The sequence below is a fragment of the Erithacus rubecula genome (assembly GCF_903797595.1).
Source record: "Erithacus rubecula genome assembly, contig: SUPER_Z_unloc_5, whole genome shotgun sequence".
Lineage (NCBI taxonomy): Eukaryota > Metazoa > Chordata > Aves > Passeriformes > Muscicapidae > Erithacus > Erithacus rubecula.
Window position 1 is genome coordinate 1,554,966 of NW_027635819.1, and position 17,524 is coordinate 1,572,489.

Consider the following 17,524-nt stretch of genomic DNA (forward strand, 5'->3'; position numbering starts at 1 on the left):
ACATTAGAATAGAATAGGGGAGAATACATTAGGCTTTCTCCTAAAATCTTCCTTTGGAGGAGGCTAAGGAAAGCAACAGCAGATACCTACAGAACACTTGGAAGGAGGGCTTGCTTGCTACTAATCAGCCAGAGGACTTCATTATCATTCCATGTAAATGTTCAGAAATAAACCCTTGCACAGAAAGGGTATTATGAGTCAAGCAAAGAAACTCTGACAAAGACTGTGAAAGTCCACCAAGAGGAGACAATTTTTTTATATGTGTTCACACACAAGAGAATTTCTTTTTTCAGCTAAAGGATAGAGAGGCCGTCCTCAGAGTTTTACCCAAAGAAATTGTGCAGGCTTTAAGAATTGTCCCTTTAAAGCTGCCTTGTTAATGATAGCAGCCAGCAGATAATACACATCAATGAATTCAGCTTAGACAGTTGGGATTTGAATGTTCCACTGCTGCATATCCTTTTCAAGCAAACTATTCATATAATGGAGCTTTCTTTTATTTTCTTTTTTCTTTTTTTTTTTTTTTTTTTTTTTTTTTTTTTTTTTTTTTTTTTTTTTTTTTTTTTTTTTTTTTTTGGGAGTGCTATCAAACCGGGACCTCTTAATTTAAAAGGATTCATTTTTCTTTTTCTTTCTAAACCTTGTTAAGGAGTATAAGAATAACACAATGTGAAACTGATTTCCCCTAAAAGACAGAACAGCAATGTAATGAAAATGAAGCAGTGGTGTTGCAGATTGTAATCCTTCTGAAGAATAAAAAAGCCAGAGTTGAAAGTGAAGAGCTGGCATATGCTGCCTGAGATGAAAGTTGCTGGAAAAGGTATTGGTATTTTGACCTAATAGAAGATGTAAAGAGAATAATGAGGTTACATGACCTCACACTAGTTTTCAAATCACTGCTTTCTTAAATGAGCATTTTGTTGTCAGCAGCTGTCTACCAATTATATTATCTAATGAAATACACACCCAAAGCCAGTGGTTTCTCTTCTTTCTCTTCTTCTATTTTTAAAATAGAAATCAGAAGAAAGGCCTCAACTTCAAGTATGCTTTAGATGGATTTAAAGTAAGTTAATTTGAAATGACAGTAAATAATCCTCCACCATTCAGTCACTGGTTTTACATTCCTCTGTAATTATCTTTAAATAAGTCTTTTTAATCACGCTTAATATGTAGTGGGTTTTTTTCTTCCTTTACTACTTTATGCCTCAGATAAAAATGACATTTCTGTAAGGAAACCTAAGTCATTATTCTTTGCCTTTGGGGACGTGTTCAAGGAGACATATGAATTGCTCAGGAATTGTAAGTGCCAGCCAATGCAGATTTTCACTGTGCTTCCCTGCCCTGTATGCTCCCATGGCTTCAAAGTAAATAGCTGCATCCTGTCAGCCACCACTTGATCAATGTCTTTGTGGTGACACAATAAGCTCCGTGGAAACAGAACGAGGAAAGATGAAGGTGATTAATGCTGGTGTAAAAGCTGCAATAGGGAAGAGGTGAGGGGATAAAAACAAACTCATACCTCAGGAACCCATGGATGTGTACTTGTGTCAGCAAAGGATTGGGCAGACACTTCAAGTATGAGGAACATACCCTGTTTTATCCCCACCCTTAAACATCACCCTTTTCACCTTATTAGCAGTTACTTCAAGTGCCTCTGTAAAAGGAAGAAGTCTTTGCAGCTCATTTTTCTCAGGCACTTAAGGGTCATTACTCCAGTACTAAGGCAAATGTTTTATTCATTTTGCCACAGACCAATTTCTTTGCTAAGACTTTCGCAACAAAATGCTGCACAATTTAGCAGAGGTGTTATTGATTAAGCAAGAAGGAACAAAATTTGGGCATCCTGATGAAATTTTCCCCCAGTCTGCTCAGTTAGCATCAATCAGTTTTACTTGGGTAGTAACACTTGAATAGAAACTAGGTTATTTCATCCATTGGAGAAAAATGGGTAACTATAGTTTTAGGTTAATATTACTTGAACATTTTGCTCTTGAATAATTTATAACAGTGATTGTCTGCCTCTTCACAGTTTTCTTTTTTCTTTGCTAAGATTCTATCCATGCAGCCAGCATGGATGGTGAATTTTGTGGTAGTCCTGTGTTGATGGTTGGACATGATGATCTTAGGGGTCTTCTTCAGCCTTAATGATTCTATGATTCACTTTGCATTATAAAATTTTTAACACTTCACTCTAAATAATGCACATCTGTTTCATATTAATGGGATTCATAAATGCTATTCACATAGAACAAAGCAAAATATTTTGATTTTAATTTTTAGATTTCAGAAGTGATAATTCTACAGAAAACTTGTATAACAATGATGAAATTTCAATTGTCATGTTGTGTCTCATCATGTAAAGCAACCAAGTGCCTTCCTGCAGGTCATCAAAATCCAGGGCTCATTTTGATGCCTATTACCTGTCTCATCTTTAAGTATTCTAGTCAACCTGTTAAAATATTTTTCTATCTTGAGTTTAGCTGGCTTTTAACACTCTTTAGCCCCAGTGGACTGAAAAAAAAATAAAATTCTTGGGAATTTGATTGAGGAGAATGTGATACAATTTAGATTGAATGTACTCTGGACCTCTTTAGGTGCACTTGAGCCAAAGAGAATTGATTTGTATTGGACATATGTGTAAAATTATATAATGGGCTGACCTTTGTAGCAGAAATACATGGCTCAGTCTGAGGTGCAGATTTCCCTGTGATAATGTATTTTTAAAAAGAAAATAGGGGGGAAAAGGTAACCAGACCACATCAGTCAGAGCAACCCAACTGAGCCAGGAATGTGTCGTCTTGAATTTCCTTCCTGTCAGAAACACCTTATATTACAAGCAAAGAGGAAAACCTATTACCATTACTTTTACACATCTACATGATATAAAAGAAAGAGAAAGAAAAAAAAATCCTAAATCCTTTATTATATACTCAGTTAAAAGTCTCCACTGGACCAAAAGGAGTTTTCTTCACCTCATGAAATACAAACAGTTTTAAAGAGCTACATTCAAGCTTCTGTTACTTACATTGTCTTGCTCCAGAAAAATGTTTGACAGCTGTTAGAAAGGAAAACAGTTGTGGGCTGTAAATACCTATCCACAGGACGTGTCCTAATGACAGTGGATACCTGATACCCATTGGCCTAGTCTTTCAAAGTCTTTCATATATCAGTCAGGGGGGCAGGGAAAATTTGCTGCTGCAAAGCCTTATCTTGCAGAACATATAGATCATGCTATATTCTGCTCAGCAGAGAGGCCACACACAGCCACCAACATGCTGTGCAGCTGGTGCCACTGTGAGATGGAGGGGAAAGAGGCTTCCCTGGCTGGGTGAGAAGACAGCCAGGTCTCCTTTGGGAAGCAGTGGTGATCCAAAGCTCTTTTGGGGCCAGCAGGATGATGTTTTACTGATTTTGTCTATGAGTTTTATTTAACACGTTGCCAGAGATGCCTGACAGCCTGGGTGAATTCTGGATGATTTTGGAAAATGTGTGCTCTAATTCAGATGATGAAATTACCTACAGAAGCATCATACAGATGGGAAAACTAGCTACACACTAACCCATCTCATCCCTGTTCCTCAAGTAACTATGAGGCAATTGGACCTTTTTGGTTAGGATTTCTCTTTTTATGTGTGACTTTTGTTGTTGCTTATACCATTGATACAGACATCTGATGGACTTGTGAGCTGCAAAAACCTGTGACTGCTGCTCATGATAGTGGTGTGCTGGTGGTGACTGAGATTCATCCAGGTGAGCTGTGGGATGACTTCCTTCTTCTGTCGAGATAGGTTATCTGCCTGCCTGCCAGCCACAAGAGCCAGTGCTCTCACACCAAGAAGACACTTCTTAGAAGAAAGAAAAACATACTGAGTAACTGAATTAAGGATCTCTTCCTTGTATTTTAAAATCCACTTGTGTATTTCTTGTAAGCTATTTCTTCATCTGCTTTGAAATAGGACATCAAATCTGAAGGTGTGGTAGATGCACAAAGGCATGGTAAGCTGAGCTGGATATGGCAAGAGTCATTACATAGGCTGCTGGTGGAAAGCCTTAGGGTTATGTGTATATTTGAATCCCAAGGAGGGTAAATTATTTAATGTGGGAGGGTGAGTGTCCTGTTGTGTTTCTCATTTGTGTGTGCCCACACGCTCATACAGATGTATGGGCACTTACGCATGTGCAAGCTATTTCTGTAGAGTCAAATGGAATTTGGATCAAGACACAAATCATCTAAAACATCAAGCTCTCTTCTTAGTCGAAAAGTGACCTTTTCACAAGTTAAATGTACCTTTTCAAGTGACAGCTCATGGAATGAGAGGTAGCAGACTTGAGAAACTTGCTGACAAATGCCATCCTTGTTTTATTTCAAGGATCTAGGGCAAAGGGCATGTTGGAAATTATTAGGCCAGAAAAAAACTGACGTGTCAGACAGGCAGGCATTTAAGCTTCACAAAAGAGTTTGAGGGAAAAGATATTAATTCCTTAGAGTTATTTTCTGAAACTTTGACATGCAATAATTTTTAATCTATTCACCATAGTATACACAGGTTCTGAATGCAGTAAATTCCTCTTAATTGGAGCAGGTTGGAGAGCAGCTATCACCCTGATTAAGAAAAGACACCCTTAACATCAAGTCTGACAAAATTGCTCTCTGAATTTTTGCTTGGCAGAATTGATTAATTTTCGGCCATGCCAAAAAGTCTAAGTCTTTTATTGCCATAAGGACGGAGCACAATCTTCAGTCAGGTGAAATACTCTGTTCTGCATAACAAAGATTTTTTAAGTTGGAAATTTCTATAAAAAGAGATTCAAATTTAGAATGTATTGTTGGCACAACTTGATTTGTTTAATCTGTCCTGAACTGAATTTTTAAAAATAAAAATGTGCAAACATATCTTTTATTTTTAGGCCAATCACAAAGACAGTTAGAACTCTTTCACATGCCAGCATTTGCTTATAGTTTTAAAGGAAAGTGAATTTCTAGCTTCAAAACAGCTCTATTTTTCAAGCAGTTATATGCAACACTAATGTAGTAAGTCCCATAACAATCAAGTTACTGCATAAGACTGAGAGCTTTTTTGCAGTCATTTGGTGGGTTGCAAAACAGAAAATTTGTTCATTAACTTGCTAGGTGGTATCTACTTCTGTACACATTACAGTATTGAAATTATTTCCCAGGAACACACTATTACTCACTAGAAATAATATTGGGCTATGGTGAAATTACAGTAAAATAAAATTTACTTTGAATATAGCTAAACAAAACATAAGTACAAAATGTAGATATATCAAAATCCCAGCTTCCATTTCAGAAACAATGGCATCTAACTTACACATTGATGTAGGAGTTGAAGAAAGGTAAATAGATTTAAAACTGCCAATTTCAGCAAACATTATGTGCTTACTTTGCATGCATGGATAGTTGGGCCAAAACATAGTGTTTGTAATGCTTAATGCCACATCTCTAGAAAACATGTGGCTCTTTAAACCACAGTCAGATCTTTATATCAAACCTGTATATCCCTAACATTGAAACAAAGGTAACTGTTGTCTGAAGACTAATGGATGACTCATTGTCTTACATTTGCCCATGAAAGCACAGTGTCCGTGTCACTATATATAGTGAAAAAATGTTTGTTATTGCTAATCATAACTTAGACTAATTCCTTGAGCTATGTACATTGTGTATGTAGTTATGTATGGAGAATAAAAATTACGCAAACAAGCACACCTTGGTGCAATGCATAGATACTGTATAGCATAGGAAAGCTCTGTTCATATTCAACTTTCTACTCTATCTGCTGATAATAAATATTTGGTACAGAATGATTGTCCACTACTAGGAATGCTGCTGTCACTTTTTCAGTAGCTAAATGAGAATTGTAGATTTTAATGCACCATTATTAACTTATATTAAAAAAGACCTGACTGAAGATATTGCTGTGGATTTCTTCCAGGAAAATGATCACATTCAGTCAATCTTGACAGTTCGAGATAAGTCCAGACTAAACCTAACCTTATCTTACTGTAAACAACATTGTCTGAAGGCTTTTTGAAAATATTATCTTCATTTCCCTCTCTTGAAATTGAAGGTTACCTTCAAGTGAAGGTTGGAAAATCCTCACTAATGCTGAACTTAGCAGAAGTCTGGCAGCTTCCCTTTGTGGCAGTGACCTGGCACACAGCTGTGGGCTCACCCATGTCCTGCCTGTTTGCATATGTGGGCCCAGGCTTGGGTTTTTTCCTCTGCAGATAAGTTGAAGGAGATTATTCCAGACTGAGAAGGAAGGCCCAAAACAGCTGCTCAGTGTGTGGGCACAGTGGATATACACCTCCTTCAAAGATGCTGTGCAGGTGCTATAGCCACAGAGACAACGAATCTTTAAGGCTGGAAGAGGTCTTCAAGATCATCTAGTTCAACCACCCGCCCAGTGCTGCCATAATCACTCCTAAACCACATCCCAAAGTGCCACATCGAGATGCCTCATGAACACTTCCAGGGACAGCGACTTTACCACTGCCCTGAGCAATTTATTTCAGTGCATGACTACACATTCACTGAGAAAAATCTGTCTAAACTGAATCTCCCCTGAGGCAACTTTAGGACCAAGTCCTCTTGTCCTGTCACTTGAGACCTGGCAGAAAAGAATGGTGACCACTTGTTACAACCTCTCTCAGGCAGTTGTAGAGAGTGACAAGGTTGCCCCTGGTCCTCCTCCTCTCCTGACTAAACAGCTCCAGCTTCCTCAGATGCTCCTCATGACACTTTGTTTTCCAGACCCTTCACCAGCTTGATTGCCCTTCTTTGGGTGAGCTCCAGCACCTCTGTCCCTTTGGAATTGAGGGATGATGTCCTAATGCTGAACATGGGACTTGAGGTGCAGCCACACTAGATATGAGGCTTTATAAGTCTTTAGATTTACTGCTGCAGTCTGGGGATGGTATTGTCTCTGCAAAGTGGCTGGGGATGATCTGCAGCCAGGCTGGAACTTGCATGAGGTTTTGAGCCCCTCGGCACCATTTTTATTTCTCTGGACTGTTCTGGTTTGTGTTTTCAGATTACATTTTGGCTGATGGCAAATCACACAGTGATCATTCAGTGGCCTGAATATCAGAAGGAGGTTGTCTGAATGATACGATTTTGGAGCAGGCGAGCGTGGAAGATATTTTTGATTTTAGTTCAAGTGTTGTTATGTTAAATTATATTATTACACTAAGTGCGAATGAAAAATTGAGATATCATTATTAAAAATTGAGATAGTGATATGCTATTACATACCATCAGTAAGGATATTTATCATATAGAGCACTGTTTGTTGCCTAAAAATACAAATACAAATTAATATTTTGTTTAAAATCATCTATTTCTTAGCAGTTTGTCATGATTTTCTGAACTTGCAACAGTCACCCGTACATGGTGAATGGTGAGAAGAACATGATGAGCAATCAGAGAACTTTTGATTTTGATGTCAGCAGTTAATCATAGCCCTAGGTTTCTTCCAAGGGCCTCTTGGTACATTTTATTTGGCTTCTGAGAGAAGCGAATGAAAATATTTTTAAAATTTAGAAACTCTGGTCTTGATATTGGTTGTCTCTGCTTCTTTGAACTCTTGGCTCTTAGGGCAAGCCTTCTTTAAGCTCTGCATTGATGCTTCCATTAGTTAAGTCCTGAACTGTGAGTTAACATTCCTTCCAGTATTCTCATTTTTATTACTTTCTCAACTCAGCAAATTTTAATATCTATGTAAACATCCAATCTGCTCTTCCATCCTGCTGAAGTCTTTGTTCCAGATATATGTTGCTGCACTGAGTCTTAGGACTCAGGCTGTGCACTGGGGAAAAAGCTTAGAGGATTAGAGGTCCATAAAACTCTGGCTTTGATCTCTTTCTTTGCCAAAGGCCGTATGAACTGGGCCAATTTTTTAAAAGTTATTTATAATAAGACCTTTAGCACAATTAAGGATTTTCTTAAGGATTTTTGTTAGGTATGCCTGAGTGTTACTATTGCTGAGAGAGAGGTCTAATTTTTTGGACATGACTCTACTTTTGCACTGCTAAATATTTCCTTTATAAAGCTTTCCCTTTACCTTTCTGTGGCTCCAGCTGTGCATAACCCACTAAACAGATTACACCTCAGAGTCCCTGTAGCTCTTCCTCCTGTGCAGGATAGCCAACATATCAGTCCTGGTGGGAGCAGTGCATCTCCTGGCAGGTTCTGTGCCTGCACAAACTGGCCCAAATAAGTCCCCAGAGTGAGCTGCACCACAGAGCCAGCTGTGGGGAGCCAGGATGCTGCTGCTGGGGCAGGATGGCTCCCTGAGGAAAGGCCAATCCTGCCCTGCCTGCAGCATCACTTTCTAGGTCCTGGAGAGCTGCTCTCCACATTTCCTTCCATCCTTGCTGGAGCTTCTCCTCCCTAGCTGCCATGGTTCCTGGGTTGCCCCTGCCTTGTCAGTCCTCAACACTGGCTGAAGCAGCTTGGCAAGAGCTCCTGCATGGAAAAGTGCTTCACTGTTTCTCCTGCAGGCAATACTGGGCTTCTTCAGAGAGAAATTGTTCAGATTTCCTCCTCCCCCAAAAGGTATTTAGGTACTACTGAAGAAATATTGTATTCTAAATTTCTTTCTAATTAAATCATTGGAAGTCACAGAGCTAAAGTAAATAAATATATAAGTAAAATGCCTGGCAGTATTTGGCATAATTTATTTATTTCTCTTTTAAAACGCAACAGTTAGCACACCATTTCTTTTAATAGCTTGCATGCTGACATCCTATATGTCATTCTTGGGCTCCCTGTCACTTCTTGTGGCTCTATCCTTCCAAAAAAAAAAAAAAAAAAAAAAAAAAAAAAAAAAAAAAAAAAAAAAAAAAAAAGGAAGGCCTGAAATGTGCTTAATAGCATCCTAAGAGCAATAAAAACATTAATCTTATCCTGAGGACTAGTAATCTACTTAGACTTCCTAGTAAAGACATAGAGGACTTTATTTGAAACAATTAGTCAAGACTCTGGATGTCTATAGGAGGATTTTAAGCAGATGACCTCATGGAAGCCTGTGTTACTTGGAAAGAAGCACTTGTGAATTTCCTTGAAACTGCTAATAGGAGTTGGGGGAACAAGAGGCACCAGCACTTCAAGCCTTGTTTAGCCTGAAGAGTCACAAAGGACTTATTGTACTTTGTGTCTAATAGGCTTTTCTCTGAAAATCTTTAGCCATTAGTGTGCCAAATATCCTTCTCCTTCTGCTGCATGTTATGTTCAGCAATTGCATCAGCTAATAAACTCCATGTCCCCTTGAAATCCCATCTGCCCAGATCCAAGTCTGTGATGCTCTGGAGGCTTAAAAACCCCTTCTCTATATTGACCAAATCAGCATGACCTAGGAATGCCTCTTTTTTTTTTTTTTTTTTTTTTTTTTTTTTCATTAAATTCAGGCACTGACAACTTACAGAAGATGATATCTACTGTTCTTTGATCACTCTCATGTGGTCTGAATAGTCTGGTTTTTCTCCTTTTGACAAAACAAGCCTGAAAGGCACAGTAAAGAATACAGGATTTCAAAATATAGGAGGCAAGGGTGCATGTATCAAAACATAGTGATTGACAGCCTAAGTCTCATTTGCAGAGCTAAAAATGCTGAGGACAAGTTGTGGAGACAGAGAACTCTCTTTCAGAATTTGCTGCACTTTTTTAACCTGTGGTGTAGGTCTGTCTTGTGGTTTTGTCTCCCCTGAGTTTATTCAGATGGAGGTATAAAACTGATGAGTGCTAGAGAAGGTCAGTGTTATGTATTCATTTTGTTTTAAATAATTGATGATGTTTCCTGTTTCTGCTTACATTAATTGCTCTCAGGTGTTGGAGAATTGCTCAGTGAGTTGCCTTTTAATTTGTTTCTTTAGAAAAGCAGCATGCTGCTTTTCAGTCTACTGTAAGTAATGTGTTCAAGGCAGTACTTTCTAACTGGAGGTTAATAAGAGTGCACTGATGCATGTTTGGGTGCTATTGCCTCTCTGCATGTGTGCATGTGGGAGCTTGTGGAAAGAGAGGAGGACAAGGAGTGCAGGTAGTGAGGAGACTCAGATTCCTCTGTGCCAATGTTTAAAAGTAAAATTTATGTTCCCTTGTTTCAGGCTGTATGTTGTGTGTCTGATTCAGGAAAGCACAGAGTACTCGACTGTTGCTTTCATTATAGCTGGTATCATTCAAATATTCAACATCTGCAAGGACATGGATAAGCAGTAACATAGTTTTGATTTTTCAGTTCTGTTGTGTGACATATCTGATCTATTGCAGGAAAAAAAAAATTAAAAAAAAAAACAAAACAAAACCAAGAAAAGCCAGACCTCACATTTCTGTAAATTCCAGCAAAACTAGTTTAGAGATACCATGTCCACAGAATAAAAGTAGTATTTAATTATCATTAAATTTTCTTCCTCAATGTGCCCTTTTTTATTCAAATGTAGAGTTTCTACAGTTTATGATTGCCAGTGGGTTTAAAAATGTGCTGGAGGAGCACTGTCTGAGAGGAATTATATGACATTATTTTATTAAAACAACTACATCTCTGTTCTATTACTATCTTGATGATGATCTTTCACTGCATCTAAATTCCCTGGTGGTGCAGAGAGCCCTGTATTGAGTCTGGAGTGACATAAGCCAAATGGTTTATCTGGCAGTGGAGATCAAACAAAGGTGTGGGATTGCTTTGAACTCAAGCCCTGTCCCACAAGGCAGTCTGGATGGGTGATTTTCACTTTTATCAGAACTGATCAAGGACAAGGAAAGCTCTCTCTTTTGGGTAGTGCCTACTGACTACACCTATTGAGATTTGCATTTTTGGTTCAATTTTTTGTGAGATAGCTTAGTGGTTTGTGATCTTTGCAAATATTTTATGATTTTTGGAAGATGACATTGGATGCCATCTTACTCTTTTCATTTTTCTGTCCTGGAGAATAATCTATCTGCTCTCTTTCAGTTTCCTTGTTATGTAGTTGTAGCATGATTAGACTGCCCTTATTTCTCAAAGTTCCTGAAGGCCTAAGTATATCTCATGGTTTTGTCTGCCTTTTTTCTTTTTTTTTTTTTTTTTTCCCTCTACCTACATGTTTTCCAGGAGTCTTTGGAGCTTTCATTTCCTTAAGTCTGTGGTCTTCCTGCCTTTGGCTAAGGAAAGGATGCTGGTTTGGCCCAAGAAAAAGATATCTGAAGAGCCAGACATCAGCTACATGTTAGTGGCAATAAATCTGTCTTAGTGGTCCTCAGTGTTCCAGTTTATAGCCCAACAGCAGCTGCTGCATATCTGATTATGGACATTGCCCTCAGGTGGGTACCAGATTGGAGTATGAATCTCAGACTCCCACATTGCTGAAGAATGGTTGTTGTCAAGAAAATGCCTCTGGTAGGACACATCTCCCATGCCCGCTCTGGCACTGTAAAACAGAATCTCCAATCAATTGCTGAGTGACAGGGCTCAGGAGGGGCACAGGCTGAATATAATAGCTTTTCTGGGCTGAAGAAAAATGGAAAAATAAGGAAACTCTCTGGTCAGGCTGACTGCAGTGTTTGCTGTTGCATCATGCATGATGAAGGCCACAGTAGTCATCATATCCCTCTCTGTTCCCATACTTGGCCCCAGAAATCTTGCTGCACAGGACTGCAGCCACCAAGCACACCTGCTCTGTTCTTGCAATCTCTTGTTGCAAAGGCTAGCAGCTCAAGTTTGGCCTTGCAATTTGATTACCACTGGTAGTAGTCAAAAGGGAACTGTGGCTACAGTGTGAATGCATCTTTACTAAAACCCATATGCATGACCTTAAAAAAAAGTCACAAACGCTAAAGGCAGTAGAAACACACAGGTCAGTATGGTGAGCTCCCAGAGATGCTTGTGTCTGGCTTCTGTAACCCTGGAGGATTTCTGAACCAAACTCTGTATATTAGTATGATATGTGCTCAATATTGTTGTGCAACATGTTTGGGAAGTTTGAGGGGAAAAAAAAGTATATATATGTAATGTGTGAATTTTTCTAAATGAAGACTTTTTTTAAAAGTAGTTAAGTCTCACCTGTCTCCCTTGAAAATAAAAGCTAGCTATATTTTAGGGAAATGAGATAGTTCACTAATTTCTTTGATATAACAATGACATGGGTATATGGTCCAGCTGCTAAAATATGCTTGCTGTCACAAGCTTCCCGTAGTGTCTAATTTTGACCTTGAATCTCCTGGCCAAGACCTTTTGGCTTTGTAACTCTGAGGCAGACCAGTCCTTCAGTGCTAGAAAATGCTAGCTTTAAGGGCTAGACTTAGTGTTTTTCTCCTGTCATATCTCCCAGTACACAGGCAGACTGTGAGCATGAAGTTGGCACTGATGGCACATGCCCACTGCTGGGATGAAGGTTCTGGCCAGCCCAGCTGCTCTCATGGAGTGCACACATCTCCTCTCCCTGAAAAAGGGCAGTTTTCACCCTACAATTCTGGGAGAGAGCACTAGCCTGATTTGTGCTAAATATTTTTTTATTTGTGTCATCCACTGGATTCAAATATCCTCTCAAATATGGAGCACAAATCAATAAGCCCAGGTGTTTGGTATTATTTACACTATACTGGCATCTCCACTGACCTAAAGAGCAAAGGAAAATAGCAGGGCATATTTAAGGCTTAATAAAACATTGCAGTAGGGAGCCTTTTCTGAGCCATTACAAGCATTTGCTGGAAGTGCATTTGCTGATTTAACAAACTGGTTAGGACAAATGTTTAACACGCTGCTGTAATGATATTCAGATGCTTTTCTTAGTATTTGTTGATCTGCAAAAATGTGTCCTTGCCCAATTGCGCTAGAGAGTGGATTAAATAAATAAATAAATGCAATGTGATGCGTTTGCACAAAAGCGTAGCAGTGACTGCCCCTGACAGATGGAAAAAAAGTCAATATGATGTCTGAGACAGCCCAGGATCTGCACTGCAGAATAAATTACATGATTCGCTGAATGCCTGGGCTTCACACAGACATACACAAAATTGGAAAGATAAAAGCTTGCATTGGCTTCAGATGATATTTACTGCCTGATGGATTTACTAGAAGCCTCAGTACAGTCATACTGTATTGAATTATTGGCCTCTATTTAGCTGTGTGTCCGCTGAAGCTTGAGTGTCCATTTAAGCGTAAGTGAGCTGGAGCCCTGCCAAGGCTGTTTGAAGCTTTGTGTACAGAGGGAGATGCGAGGTAATGGCTACTAGCTTGAATAACAGGGGGCTTATGGATGCTGGGGGTAGACAACAAAGCACAAGGTGCCTTCTTATCAATATTAATGTCAACATAAATATTAATACAGGCTGCCTGGCACATAATTTTTGAATGATTCTTGTTTTCTTTCTATTTTAACACAAAAGGCTGGAGATTACTGTGATTTCTTTCTCTCTCTCTCAGAAGGGGGAGTTTGAGAAAGACCATTAGCTTTACAGCTATCCATTGCCTCAGCAGCAGGACTTCTACAAGGCAAAGGAGGCAAAATGAAATGCTAGCTTTAAGAAGTACCTCACCAATAAAATATCTGATTAGCCTAGTAATATACTGTACAGAGCTATTGTTGTGGATTCATGATTATACTGTACCAAGGCAAATTGGTTAGGAAGCAGCAGGTCACTTACAGAGAGCCCCACGAGATGGTCACAGCGTTGCTGTAGCTACAGCACAGGGCTGGCAGGCTGAGTGCTTAGCTGCTTAACACATTGGCTTGCCTTTCAAGAAGCCTGGGGCTCTGTTTTTGGCCTGGCCCTCGCACATGATGAGTTTAGCTTGTGTAATGGCTCAGCACACTGAGGGAGGGAGACTGCCTCTGAGAAATGGCTGTCAATTGCAATGCTGCTGGGCACAGGGTTTATCCAGTTAACTACACTTCAGGAAAAAAAAAAAAAAACAAACCAAAAGCAAAAAAGGAGAAAAAAAAAGGAAAGTAACCCTCAGACTGCATTGTGCTGATCAGCTGGATTGGCAACAAAAATGAGCAGGATTTTGCTCCAGGTGAATTAGTTGCAGTGGCAGTGTGAAGGAAAGAACGATGAGAAATGATGTGCCTGTGGGAGTAAGGAGGAACACAGACCAGAGAGAGATGAGACGTTATTTTGAGACATGAATAAAATGCATCACAAATCTTCCATCATCTTCTCAGATAACATGTCCATGTCAGGGACTCTGACTCACGGTTTCTGGCAAGTTGTAATGGGGATATTTACAAGGTTATTGCTCTCAGCTGTCCCTTTGTGCTGCTGCCAAAGGTTACTGCCCTGAAGTGGGCATGGTAGATGTGGATATGTACTGGCTCCTCAGCTGCCCTAGTTCAAAGCTCTCATACTAGAAAAAGCCACAGCAGCAGAAAATGCCTCAGCTGAATCCAGGAGAGACAGTCAGAGCTCACAGTTTTGTCAATTTTCTTCAAAGAATGCAAGGGATTAAGCAACTATTTGCTCTGAATTTACAGTGTTACTGGTAACAGAATTGCAGACTTTTGGAGTTTATCAATAAAAACTCTTTATAACTGAAAAGAAAATGGAGGGAATAGATCCAGCCTGATAAACTGAAACAGGGAGATTTGGGTTTAAAGACCTCTTGATGAGGCATTGCAATAGTTTTGTTTCTTTCTTTTTCTTCCTCCTTCTCCTGTAGTCACTCCTTGCTAAATATGAAATAGAGCTACTACCTCTCCCTCATGGCAGAGGGAGTGATCCCCAAACTCCAGCATGTTCTGGTCATGTATGCAGTGCCAAAAGGTCACTTAAGAATCAGGCAAGGAGAAAAATATTGGAAAAGTCTTTGGACACAAGCATTTTTCATAGGATGAAGAGACACATTACAACTTCCTACAGTAGCCACCTCTAACACTGCTTCTGTACTGTCAAAGGACTTCCTTCTGGGAGTCAGTAGTACCTCAATTTCTCACTTTTTCTCTGCATTGAACAGAAAACCTTTGATTTAAATGATGTTATTTGACTTATTAAGAGTTAGTAACCACCATGGCACATGAGATCTAAAAAGCCCTCTGGCTTTAGATGCTGTGAAGCAAAGATTCATCCAGGCTTCTGCACCACAGCTTGATGTTCACTATGAGGTTTTCAACTGGCTGATAGGAAAGGCCATCACCTTCATGCCTTCTGTCATACCAAGACCCATTAACAGATTCCAAGAAGATCAAGACAAGATGATAACTACTGAATTTCTTTAAGAAAAACAAAACATTCTTAGCTGATAGCAGGACTCATAAGAATGCCTGTTTAATTAATTTCTAGTAGGAATGGAGCTATGCTATCTCTGGTAATGCAATAAAATAATACAGAATTCTCTGAATTATGCAATATGATACTGCAAAATCACTCAATTCATTAATTCTACTGTTGCCTTACATTTTTTTCTGCAAAATAAGAGAGCCACAGGAAGGTAGAAGTTAAATGAGAATCCGGGATAAGCTTTTTTCGGTTGCACAAATCCATTTCTCTGTAATATACAAGGGAAATTGAGACTCTTGTGTCTCAGTCCAAATGTCTATGACTTCTCTAATGCTTCAAGGTCGAATGTCAATCTCTTGCCTTCTGAGTGCCTGCCTGTAGATGTTCCCAGATTTAATGCATGCAATCTATTCTAATTATCTTTTTTAAAAATTCAAAATACACTTCACTCATGAGAGAAAAAAAATCAAAAGAAAGTCCCAAGCAAATGTTAAGCAGCATATTAATGAAGCAGGACTAATTGCTTTGAAAAGAATAGTTATCTGGGTTCCAAGATTAGTTACATGTGCTCTGGTTAATAAAATGAAAACCTTGCACATTTGAAAGTCATTTGTCTCATCCAGATATTTCCAGTTTGTCTGTCATTTAGTGTTGTGAAATATTGTCTAAAATCCCTTGGAAGGCAGTGAGTGTCTTTTCAAAAAACTGTGTTTTTACAGTTTAGTACTCTTTTATTTGCTATCAAGAAACAAATCAACTCTGTGATAAAACTATTCTCTATTTCTAAACACATTTATTCCTTCTCACTAATAAACATTAATAAACATTTGGAAATTATTTATAACAGTTCAGTCTGAAACAATTGATCTTGAATAGAAAGTTCTTCATTTCTGTGGAATATAGTTTAGTCACTTTTGGGAAGGAAAAGAAATAAATATTTTGCTTTGCCTTTTTAAAATAGATTCTACTAAACTTTGAAAAGTTAGCACTCCACATATCATAGGGAAGAAATAATACATGGATTTTTTAATGAGAGCAATACGTTTTGCCATCTCTGTGAACAGTGACCAAGGACCATAAACACTTAAAAAAACAGTTTATTTCTCAGTCAGCAGTGTTTTCTGGTTTACCTGGAAATTCATTCATCATTGGGCAGATCTTATTCTATGACCAAATGGGAATTTCCAAGCAATCACTCTGGACACATGGAATTTTAAATAAGTGGAAAGAATTTGAACTTTCACCCATTCACAAAATATTTGTTGAATAATTGTGGGGAAGAGAGCTACCAAATTTGAATGTGGCCCAAGATCAAGGTTTCCATCTTGGAAATTGCATACATATTTTGAAAAATATACTCTTCAGGAAAAAAATTCCCAAGGTCACACTGGAAAGCCTATTGCAATTATTTTGTCTTCCTCTGTGGTGGAATCTGTTTTCCAAAGTCGCCTGTTAACTTCCATGTTTCCTGCTACTTCATGGATATAGTGCATTAAAAGTGTCCTTATTCCTTTCTGCTTCGTTTCCTTAGACACTTTATAGCTTCTGTGGCTTCGGTTTTGTACTAAAGATTTTAATTTTGCTGTGGGGTGTTGGAAAGGGTTTTTATGGCTGGTGGAAGATGTGGGGGATGTGAGACAACAGCTCTGTGGACCCTTTTGATGACTGGCTGTTTGCAGGACTGTCTGCTTTTACAAAAGGCCAGAGACAGCAACCCAGGCAGTCACTGCCAGTCCCACACCCCAGTTCACTCCCAGATGTTCTTCCCAGTCTAGTTGCCCCTGGCTCCTGGCAGCTTCCTTGGCACCAGCCCACTTTTCTGCCTGTAACTTGCCAATCCTGCCTGCTCACACACCCACCTCCCCTCCCAGTGCCCAGCAAAACCAAGGTTTATCATGAGTGTAATTTTCCAGCATGCAAGTTTCCAGCAGATTTCCCAAGTGGTTCCTCTATCTAAAGATCCTTTCCCAAATGAAATGCTTGGTGATATAGAGAAGGAAATGTTGCAGGTTAATAAATCCCTATTGTATGCTTAGGGAAAAACAAGCTATTAAACTGAGCTGGTTTCTCAGGTGGACTAGAGATAGGATAATCATGAAGGTTTTCTCTGATTTGGGAATTGAATAACATATTCCTGAAAAAGAGCTCCCCTGTTGTATCTGATTATGATCTTTACTATACATACACAGAATTTTTATAATGCTTCTCAGGTTTCAGAATATATGAATTATGTAAGCAAAATACAGACCTTACAGCTGAATACTGAGATACAAATATGAGGGACAGTATTATATATATTGCTACACAATG

The 17,524-nt window shown here is 38.9% G+C and overlaps 1 long non-coding RNA gene across 1 annotated transcript in view; it reads right to left on the minus strand.

Moving 5' to 3' along the window:
* Positions 1-490: 490 nt before the first annotated feature.
* LOC306815034 overlaps positions 491-17,524 on the minus strand; it is a 178,750-nt gene continuing 161,716 nt past the window's right edge. Inside the window, exon 2 of the long non-coding RNA XR_013777304.1 lies at positions 491-583. This is a non-coding gene — a long non-coding RNA (uncharacterized lncRNA). The remainder of the gene's footprint in view (positions 584-17,524) is intronic.